The sequence below is a fragment of the Gorilla gorilla genome, chromosome 4, assembly GCF_029281585.2.
Source record: "Gorilla gorilla gorilla isolate KB3781 chromosome 4, NHGRI_mGorGor1-v2.1_pri, whole genome shotgun sequence".
Lineage (NCBI taxonomy): Eukaryota > Metazoa > Chordata > Mammalia > Primates > Hominidae > Gorilla > Gorilla gorilla.
This window is the reverse complement of record NC_073228.2, coordinates 9479109-9490845: the sequence shown is the minus strand read 5'-3', so window position 1 is coordinate 9490845 and position 11737 is coordinate 9479109.

Genomic DNA, 11737 nt, shown 5'->3' with positions numbered 1-11737 from the left:
ATTATTTATTATTATTATTATTATTATTATTATTATTATTATTATTTTGAGACAGAGTCTCACTCTGTCACCCAGGCTGGAGTGCAGTGGTGCCATCTCGGCTCACTGCAACCTCCGCCTCCCAGGTTCAAGCGATTCTCCTGCCTCAGCCTCTGGGGTAGCTGGGACTACAGGCATGTGCCAACGCAGCCAGCTAATTTTTTGTATTTTTAATAGAGATGGGGTTTCACCGTATTAGCCAAGAGGGTCTAAATCTCCTGACCTCATGATCTGCCTGCCTTGGCCTCCCAAAGTGTTGGGATTACAGGTGTGAGCTACTGCACCTGGCCCTATTATTATTATTATTATTCGTTTTTGAGATAGAGTCTTGCTCTGTCACCCAGGCTGGAGTGCAGTGGCACGATCTCAGCTCACCACAACCTCCACCTCCTGGGTTCAAGCAATTTTTCTCCCTCAGCCTCCTGAGTAGCTGGGACTACAGGCACGCACCACCACGACCAGCTAATTTTTGTATTTTTAGTAGAGACAGGGTTTCATTATGTTGGTCAGGCTGGTTTCAAACTCCTGACCTCGTGATCCGCCCACCTTGGCCTCCCAAAGTCCTGGGATTACATATGTGAGCCACCGCGCCCGGCCTGTTTTATTTTATTGTTTGTTTTGTTTTCTAAGAGACAAGGTCTCACTCTGCTGCCCAGGCTAGAGTGCAGTGGCACAATCATAGCTCACTGCAGGCTTGAACTGGCCTCAGTGATCCTCCCACCTCATCCTCCTGAGTAGCTGGAACTACTGACTGGCTCCATTGCACCTGGCCTTCCTGTGGTTTTAATTTGCATTTCCCTGGTGACTAATGACATTGAACATCTTCTCATGTGTTTATTGGCTATTTATATATATTCTCTTGTGAGGTAGCTTTTCAAGTCTCTTGCCTATTTTGAAAATTAAGTTCTTTTCATTACGGAGTTACAGGAGTTTTTAAAAATTCTGCTTAGATACTTCTGTCAGATGCATGTACTGTGAATATTTTCTCAATGTGTGGCTCATGTTTTCATATTTTTCATTGTTTTGATGAGCAAAATGTATTTTTTCTTATAAAATTATCATTTTTTTCTTTTATAGTTATCACTTTTTAGGTCTTAAGAAAATTTTTCCTATCTCAAAGGAACAAAGACAGTCTCCTATGTTTTTTTTTTTAATTTTTAAAAAACTTTTTACTTTTTTAGAGATGGAGTCTCTCCCTGTCACCCAGGCTGGAGTGCAATGGTGCGATTTCAGCTCACTGCTAACTTCACCTCCCAGGTTCAAGCAATTCTCCTGCCTCAGCCTCCCAAGCAGCTGGAATTACAGGCACCCGCCATCATGCCCAGCTAATTTTTATATTTTTATAGAGACAAGGTTTCACCATTTTGGCCAGGCTGGTCTTGAACTCTTGACCTCAGGTGATCCGCCCACCTTGGCCTCCCCAAAGTGCTGGGATTACAGGTGTGAGCCACCATGCCCAACCAACAGTCTCCTATGTTTTATTTTTGGGAGCTTGATAATTTTAGCCTTTGCATATAGGTCCATCTGAATTTTATTTTTATGTATGGCATAAGGCAGGGATTAGTGCTTTTGTTGTTATTATTATTGTTAAAACAAGCCCAATTTTCCCATAGAACTGTTTACAGTGTTTTGTTTTGTTTTGTTTTGTTTGGCTAAGCATAGACATTGACCCTCTTGGTCTTGAAGCTTGAGAAAATTAACATTTGTTTTATCTGAATTCCTTTCTTAGGAATCCAGTCCTCAGGCCTTCCAGATAGTATCGGGGAGCTGAAACTTTCCAGAACACTAAATCCGACCACCCCCAGCTGCCTGTTGACCACCTCCTCTTCCTTACCCCTTCCTACTTCCTAATTTCCCACCCATAGTTACCTTCCTTCCCTGCTATCTAAAACCCTAACTTCAGTGGGTTGGGGAAGTGGATTTGAGACTGGTCTCCTGTCACCTGCTGACATCATGACATCACTTGCAATAAAGCCTTCTTCCCTGGCAATACTCGTTGTCTCCGTGATTGGCTTTCCATTTGGTGAGCAGCTGGACTTGGCCGAACCCCTGGCATTGGGCAACGTTGGTAATCAGATACCCCGTACTGTTTTTTCAACAGACTTTGCTTTCCCTATTGAACAACCTTGGCACTATTGTCAAAAATCAATTGACTCTGTATGTGGGGGTCTATTTCTGGATTTTTCATGCTGTTCCACTGATCTAGTTCTTTTCTTTTTCTCTTTTTTTTTTTTTTTTGAGACAGAGTCTCGCTCTGTCGCCCAGGCTAGAGTGCAATGGCGCAATCTCGGCTCACTGCGACCTCCCCCTCCCAGGTTCAAGCGATTCTCCTGCTTCAGCCACCTGAGTAGCTGGGATTACCGGCGTGCGCCACCACGCCTGGCTAATTTTTGTATTTTTAGTAGAGACAGGGTTTCACCATGTTGGTCAGGCTGGTCTTGAACTCCTGACCTCGTGATCCACCTGCCTCAGCCTACCAAAGTGCTGGGATTACAGGCATGAGCCCCTATGCCTGGCCTCACTGAGCTAGTTCTTATACCAGTATTATTATACCATTCTTATACCAGTATTCCACAATTTTAATTACTATAGCTTTACATTAACTCTTAAAATTGGGTGCTGTACTTTGCGAGACTGAGGCAGGGGGATCACAAGGTCAGGAGATCAAGACCATCCTGGCTAATACGGTGAAACTCCATCTCTACTAAAAATACAAAAAAATGGCCGGGTGCAGTCGCTCACGCATGTAATCCCAGCACTTTGGGAGGCTGAGGCGAGTGGATCACGAGGTCAGGAGATCGAGACCATCCTGGCTAACATGGCGAAACCCCGTCTCTACTAAAAATACAAAAAATTAGCCGGGCGTGGTGGAGGGCACCTGTAGTCCCAGCTACTCCTGGAGGATGAGGCAGGAGAACGGCGTGAACCTGGGAGGTAGAGCTTGCAGTGAGCCGAGATCACACCACTGCACTCCAGCCTGGGCGACAGAGCGAGACTCCATCTCAAAACAAAAACAAAAACAAACAAAAAAACAAACAACAACAACAACAAAAACAAAAACAAAAAAATGAGCTGGTGGCCGGGCACAGTGGCTCACACCTATAATCCCAGCACTTTGGGAGGCCGAGGCGGGCAGATCACGAGGTCAGGAGATAGACCATCCTGGCTAACATGGTGAAACCTCGTCTCTACTAAAAATATAAAACAATTAGCCGGGCACTGTGGCGGGCCCCTGTAGTCCCAGCAACTCGGGAGGCTGAGGCAGGAGAATCGCTTGAACCCGGGAGGCAGAGGTTGCAGTGAGCCGATATCGCACCACTGTACTCCAGCCTGGGTGACAGAGCAAGACTCTGTCTCAATTAAAAAAAAAAAAAAAAAAGTAGTCCAGGTGTGGTGGCTCATACCTATAATCCCAGCATTACTTTGGAAGACTGAGGCGGGAGGATTGCTTGAGTACAGGAGTTCAAGACCAGCCTGGGCAATATAGTGAGACCCCATCTCTACAAAATTTTTTTTTTTTTTTGAGAGGAAGTCTGGCTCTGTCACCCAGGCTGGAGTGCAGTGGCGCAATCTCGGCTCACTGCAAGCTCTGCCTCCCAGGTTCACGCCATTCTCCTGCCTCAGCCTCCTGAGTAGCTGGGACTACAGGCACCTGCCACCATGCCCGGCTAATATTTTTGTATTTTTTAGTAGACACGAGGTTTCACCGTGTTAGCCAGGATGGTCTCAATCTCCTGACCTCGTGATCCGCCCGCCTTGGCCTCCCAAAGTGCTGGGATTACAGGCGTGGGCCGCCGCTCCCGGCCTCTACAAAAAATTTTAAAAATAGCTGGGCATACGGTGGTGGGCACTTGTGGTCCCAGCTACTCGGCAGGCTTGAGCCCAGGAGTTCTAGGATACAGTGAGCTATTACCATGCCACTGCATTCCAGCCTTGGTAAGAGAGAGAGACCCTACTGCTAAAAAATAATAATAAGGCCAGGCACCGTGGCTTATGCCTATAATCCTGGCACTTTGGGAGGGTGAAGCAGGTAGATCACTTGAGCCTAGGAGTTCAAGACCTGGGCAACATAGCAAGATCCTGTCTCTACAAAAAAAATACAAAAATTAGCTGGGTATGGTGGTGTGCTCCTATAGTCCTAGCTATTCAGGAAGCTGAGGTAGGAGGATCACTTGAGCCCAGGAGGTGCAGGCTGCAGTGAGCCATGATTGCACCACTGCACTCCAGCCTGGGTGACAGAGTGAGACTGTCGAAAATAATAATAATAGTGGGCCGGGTGCAGTGGCTCACACCTGTAATCCCAGCACTTTGGGAGGCCGAGGCGGGCGGATCACGAGGTCAGGAGATTGAGATCATTCTGGCTAACACAGTGAAACCCCGTCTTTACTAAAAATACCAAAAAATTAGCTGGGTGTGGTGGCGCGCGCCTGTAGTCCCAGCTACTCGGGACGCCGAGGCAGGAGAATCGCTTGAACCCAGGAGGCAGAGGTTGCAGTGAGCCCAGGTCGTGCCACTGTGCTCCAGCCTGGGTAACAGAGTGAGACTCTGTCTCAAAAAAAAAAAAAATTTTTTTTTTTTGCTTGAAGCATTCATTCAGTAATCTTTAAAATAATTATTTTTATTTTATTTTTTATTTTTTGAGACAGGATCTTGCTCTGTGACCAGGCTGGAGTATAGTGGTGCGATCTCGGCTCAATGCAGCCTTCACTTCCCACATTCCAGCGATCCTCCCACCTCAGCCTCCCGAGTAGCTGGGACCACAGGTGCTGCCACCATGCCCAGCAATTTTTTTTTTTTTTTTTTAGTAGAGATGGCATTTCGCCATGTTGCCCAGGCTGGTCTCAAACTCCTAAACTTAAGCAATCCACCCACCTTGGCCTCCCAAAGTACTGAGATTACAGGCATGGGGCGCCGTATGGCCAATTATTATTATTATTATTTTCGAGACGGAGTCTCACTCTGTCGCCCAGGCTGGAGTGCAGTGGCATGAACTGGGTTCACTGCAGCCTCTGCCTCCGAGGTTCAAGTGATTCTCCTGCTTGAGCCTCCCAAGTAGCTGGGATTACAGGTGCCCGCCATCACACCCAGCTAATGTTTGTATTTTTAGTAGAGATGGGGTTTCACCACGTTGGGCAGGCTGGTCTTGAACTCCTGACCTCAAATGATCCACCTGCCTCGGCCTCCCAAAGTGCTGGGATTACAGGTGTGAGCCACTGTGCCCAGCCTATTATTATTATTTGAGACAGTGTTGCTTTGTCACCCAGGCTAGAGTGCAGTGGTGTGATCACTGTTCACTGCAGTCTCCACCTCTCAGGCTCAAGTGATCCTCCTGCCTCAGCCTCCTGAGTAGCTGGGATTACAGGCGTTACCTGTGGTTGTCCAGGTTCTTGGCGTTTTGAACAAAGAATTGGACAAAATGCACAGCAAAGCAAGGATAGAATGAAGCAGACGTTGACTGAAAATGAAAGTACACTCCACAGGCTGGGGGCGCCCAAGCAGCAGCTCGAGGGTCGTGGTTACAGAATCTTCTGGGGTCCAGTACCCCTTAGAGGTTCTCCATTGGCCACTTGGCGTACATTCCACGCAAATGAAGTAGCAGCCTGTGATCAGTTTGATCTGTTTCGGAAAGCAACCAATCAGAAGGACTTTCAATTTTCCATCTGCCACGCAGAAAGCGGGGAAGGGTTTGCAAAGGGAGTAGCCTCTGGTCCTTTTGTTACTCAGGTGTGGGAAGTTGGGGTTTTACTTTTGATTTAGTTCTAGGAAGTCAGCATGAATCAGCCTTAGGTTCCCTGCCTCGGTCCCCTATTCTTCTGCCTCACAGGCACACGCCACCACACCTGGCTTTCTATTTTTTTAGAAATGGGATCTCACTATGTTGCCCAGGCTGGTCTCAAAGTCCTGGGCTCAAGCAATCCTCCCGCCTCGGCCTACCAAAGTGCCAAGATTATAGGCATGAGCCACTGTGCCTGGTCTAAATAAATTATTTTTGGCCGGGCACGGTGGCTCATACCTGTAATCCCAGCACTTTGGGAGGCCAAGGTGGGCAGATCACAAGGTCAAGAGATCCAGACCATCCTGGCCAACATGGTGAAACCCCGTCTCTACTAAAAATACAAAAATTACCTAGGCACGGTGGCGTGCGCCTGTAGTCCCAGCTACTCGGGAGGCTGAGGCAGGAGAATTGCTTGAACTCGGGAGGCAGAGGTTGCAGTGAACTGAGATCGCACCACTGCACTCCAGCCTGGGAACAGAGCGAGACTCCATCTCAAAAACAACAACAACAACAAAACTGTTTTATAGTTACCCACATAGCCACTTTCCCAGGCGTTCTTTATTTCTTGGTGCAGCACTGGGATTCCACTGGAGATCATTTTCCTCTGGTCTGAAGCATTTCTGTTTGTTGGCTGGCCATGGTGGCTCATGCGTGTAATCCCAGCACTTTGGGAGGCTAAGGTGGAAGGATCACTCTAGACCAGCTTGGGCAACATAGTGAGACCTCGTCCCTATAAAAAATAAAAAATAGGCCAGGCGTGGTGGCTCACGTCTGTAATCCCAGCACTTTGGGAGGCTGAGGCGAGCGGATCACGAGGTCAGGAAATTGAGACCATCCTGGCTAACATGGTGAAACCCCGTCTCTACTAAAAATACAAAAAAAGAATTAGCTGGGCGTGGTGGCAGGCGCCTGTAGTCCCAGCTACGGGAGGCTGACGCAGGAGGATGGCGTGAACCCAGGAGGCAGAGCTTGCAGTCAGCCGAGTGAGCCACTGCACTCCAGCCTGGGCAACAGAGCGAGACTCTTGTCTCAAAGAAAAATAAAAGGGCCGGGTGCGGTGGCTCATGCCTGTACTCCCAGCATTTTGGGAGGCCGAGGCGGGCAGATCACGAGGTCAGGAGTTTGAGACCACCCTGACCAACATGGTGAAACCCTGTCTCTACTAAAAACACAAAAATTAGCCAGGTGTGGTGGCAGGTGCCTGTAATCCCAGCTACTCAGGAGGCTGAGGCAGGAGAATCGCTTGAACCTGGGAGGCGGAGGTTGCAGTGAGTTGAGATCGTGCCATTGCACTCCAGCCTGGGCGACAAGAGTGAGACTCCATCATAAAAAATAAATTAAAAAACAAAAAAAGGAATAAATTATATAATAATTTCTGTTAGTATTTTTTTGAAGGCTGAGTCTTCTGGTGATAATTTTCAGCTTTTGTTGATCTGAAAATTTCTTTCATTACCGTTTCCTTAATTTTTTCTTTTTTCTTTTTAATAGAGACGAGGTCTCACTATGTTGCCCAGGCTGGTCTTCAACTCCTGAGCTTAGGTGATCCTCTCACCTCAGCCTCCCAAAGTGCTAGGATTACAGGAGTGAGCCACTGCACCTGGCCACCTTTCCTTAATTTTTATTTTTTTTGAGACAGAGTTTTGCTCTTGTCGCCCAGACTAGAATGCAGTGGCACAATCTCTGCTCACTGCAACCTCCGCCTCCCAGGTTCAAGTGATTCTGCTGCCTCAGCCTCCCAAATAGCTGGGGTTACAGGTGTGCACCATCATGCCTGGCTAATTTTTGTATTTTTAGTAGAGATGGAGTTTCACCATGTTGGGCAAGCTGGTCTCCAACTCTTGACCTCAGGTGATCCACCCACCTCGGCCTCCCAAAGTGCTGGGATTAAAGGCCACTGTGCCTAGCCAATTTTTTTTTTTTTTTAATTTTTGAGACAGAGTTTTGCACTGTTGCCCAGGCTGGAGTTCAGTGGTGCGATCTCGGCTCACTGCAAGCTCTGCCTCCTGGGTTCACACCATTCTCCTGCCTCAGCCTCCTGAGTAGCTGGGACTACAGGCACCCACCACTACGCCGGGCTAATTTTTTTTTGTATTTTTAGTAGAGACGGGGTTTCACCATGTTAGCCAGGATGGCCTCTATCTCCTGACCTCATGATCCACCCGCCTCGGCCTCCCAAAGTGCTGGGATTACAGGCGTAATCCCAGGAGCACCCAGCCGCGCCCAGCCAATTTTTGAAGGACATTTTTGTTAGATATTCAATTCTGATCTCAATGACTTTGTTTTACTCTTAGCATTTTACGGATGTCAGTTCTTTGTTTTCTGGCTTCCATGGCTTTCAATGAGAAGTCAGCTGTCATTCTTATTCTTATTGATGCCTCCATGAATGTATTGTACCTTTTTTTTTTTCAGACGGAGTTTCCCTCTTTTTGACCAGACTGGAGTGCAATGGCGCGATCTCGGCTCACTGTAACCTCTGCCTTCCAGGTTCAAGCGATTCTCCTGCCTCAGCCTCCCAAATAGCTGGGATTACAGGCATGCACCACCAGGCCCGGCTAATTTTGTATTTTTAGTAGAGACAGGGTTTTTCCATGTTGGTCAGGCTGGTCTTGAACTCCTGACCTCAGGTGATCCACCCCCCTCGGCCTCCCAAAGTGCTGGGATTATAGGCGTGAGCCACCGCGCCCGGCCGAATGTAATGTACCTTTTAAAGTCTGCCTCTTTTTAGGACTTTTCTCATTATCATTGGTTTTCAGCAGTTGGACTATGATATGCTTTTATGTCTTTTTCTTTGACTGTATCTTTTTGGGAGTTTGCTGAGCTGTTTGGATCTGTGGGTTGGTATATTTTCACCAATGTATAAACTTCTTACATATTATCTCTTTAAATATTTCCTCTGCTCTATTTTCTTTCTCCCTACTTCTTGGCAGTCAAATTTCACATTTATTCAACCATTTGATCTTGTCCCACACGTCTCTAATATTCATTTCTGTTTTCTTTTTTTCTCATTTTCCTTCTTTCTTTTTATCTTGGAATTTTGATTCAGATTATTTCAACCGATGTAACTTTGAGTTGAAAAATCTTGTCTTCAGCTGTTTCCAGTTTGGTGTTTAGATAATTCGATAAATTCTCCATTTCATATATTTTAGCTTTTTCTTTATACTGGTGAACTTAACACTAGTAAAGTTTACACACCCCCTAATCCTAAAGCCCTTACTCCTAAGGTGTTCCCTTTCTGGGGTCTCAACTGAGTGCCCAGGTTGGACCAAGATGCTTTACCTTTGCTGCCATGTATCCCAGTCCTGTGTCCTCTGCGATCGCTTTTCAGCTCCCTTGTAACAGCAGCAATCAAAAGAGGTTCAAAAATCTGAGTTAGGTTGTTGTAATAAAACTTCCTCTCGTTCTATTTATTTCTATGTATACATTAATGAAATAACAGGGATAATATTTATATACACCTGTCTCATTATAGCAATAAGCACTTTTCATCAGTGGATACATGAGTAAATTGTCAGCGGGGAAAAGCTCCAGACATGTTATTAAAAGATATGTCTCCAATGTAATTCAATTTTTTGGTCTTAATAAAAATTTACAGGCTGGGCACGGTGGCTCATCCCCGTAATCCCAGCACTTGAGGAGGCTGAGGCGGACGGATCGCCGGAGCTCAGGACTTCGACACCAGCATGGGCAATATTGCAAAACCCCGTCTCTGAAAAAATTCAAAAATTAGCCGGGCGTAGTGGTGCACACACCTGTAATCCCACCACCACTCCCGGTGTATTTTTAGTACAGACAGGGTTTCTCTGTGTTGGTCAGGCTGGTCTTGAACTCCCAACCTCAGGTGATCCGCCTGCCTCGGCCTCCCAAAGTGCTGGAATTATAGGCATGAGCCACCGCACCTGGCCCTAATTTTTGTTTTTGTTTTTGTTTGAGACAGAGTCTTGCTTTGTCGCCCAGGCTGGAGTGCAGTAGTGAGATCTCAGCTCACTGCAAGCTCTGCCTCCCAGGTTCACGCCATTCTCCTGCCTCAGCCTCCCAAGTAGCTGGGACTACAGGCACCCGCCACCACACCCTGCTAATTTTTTGTATTTTTAAAAGAGACGGGGTTTCACCGTGTTAGCCAGGATGGCCTCGATCTCCTAACTTCATGATCCGCCCGCCTCGGCCTCCCAAAGTGCTGGGATTACAGGTGTGAACCACCGTGGCTGGCCAATTTTTGTATTTTTAGTGGAGATGGGGTTTCACCATATTGGCCAGGATGGTCTCCATCTATTGACCTTGTGATCTGCCCGCCTGGGCTTCCCACAGTGCTGGGATTACAGGTGTGAGCCACCATGCCTGGCCTGCCCATCTTTTTTTGTTGTTCTTTTTTTCTTTTCTTTTTTTTTTGAGACAAAGTCTCACTCTGTCACCCAGGCTGGAGTGCGGTGGCACGATCTTGGCTCACCGCAACCACCGCCTCCTAGTTAAAGCAATTCTCCTGCCTCGGCCTCCTGAGTAGGTGGGATTACAATCATGCGCCACCACGCCCAGCTGATTTTTTGTATCTTTAGTAGAGACAGGGTTTCACCATGTTGGGCAGGCTGGTCTTGAATTCCTGAGCTTTAGTGATCCGCCTGCCTCGGCCTCCCAAAGTGCTGAGATTACATGTGTGAGCCACCACACCTGGCCTGTTTTTTTTTTTTTTTTTTGGTTAAATGATACACTTCCTATTTATCATTTCCATAGTTATCTCAATGTCCCCTAAAATCCCTCTAATATGGCTGGGCGCGGTGGCTCACACTTGTAATCCTGGCACTTTGGGAGGCCAAGGCGGGCGGATCACTGGAGGTCAGGAGTTCGAGACCAGCCTGGCCAATATGGTGAAAACCCGTCTTTACTAAAAATATAAAAATTAGCTGGGTGTGGTGGCACACGCCTGTAATCCCAGCTACTCGGGAGGCTGAGGCAGGAGAATCGCTTGAACCCAGGAGGCGGAGGTTACAGTGAGCAGAGATTGGGCCACGGCACTCCAGCCTGGGCAACAGGGTGAGACTGTCTCAAAAAAAAAAAAAAGAAAAGAAAAGAAAAGAAAAAAAATTCCTCTAATATATAAGTGAATATTTAATGAAACAATTTTTTCTGTCTAGGAAATCCTGCCAGAACACTTTGCACCTGTAGGAATTTGTACTATAATTACAAACACATATATGGCAATTAAGACATGTAAATGTAGGCCGGGCATGGTGGCTCACGCCTGTAATCCCAGCACTTTGGGAGGCCCAGGCAAGCGGATCACGAGGTCAATAGATCGAGACAATCCTGGCCAACAGGGTGAAACCTCGTCTACTAAAAATACAAAATTAGCCAGGCGTGGTGGTGAGCACCTGTAATACCAGCTACTTGGGAGGCTGAGGCAGGAGAATCACTTGAACCTGGGAGGTGGAGGTTGCAGTGAGCCAAGATTGCGCCATTGCACTCCAGCCTGGGCAACAAGGGCAAAACTCCACCCAAAAAAAAAAAAAAAAAAAAAGACATGTAAATGTTACATTCAGAGGGACACATTAATTTCCATTTCTTTTAGAAGAAGTTTTTACACACTGAAGGAATAAAAATGCATGAACTGACCCTGATGTCTCCTGCCTGGGGCCCCCAGTTGGTGGTTCCTGTTCAGGATCTCCACTTTATCCTGCTCCGTTTAAGTCCAGTCTCAAGTCTTTCTGCTCACACTAAACTCCTTTCGTACCTACATTATGATGATGATTATTATTTTCGAGACAGAGTCTGGCTTTGTCACCCAGGCTGGAATGCAGTGGTGCAATCTCCACTTGCTTACTGCAATTTCCGCCTCCCGCGTTTAAGCGATTCTCCTGCCTCAGCCTCTCAAGTAGCTGGGATTATAGGCACGTGCCACCACACCCAGCTAATATTTGTATTTTTAGTAGA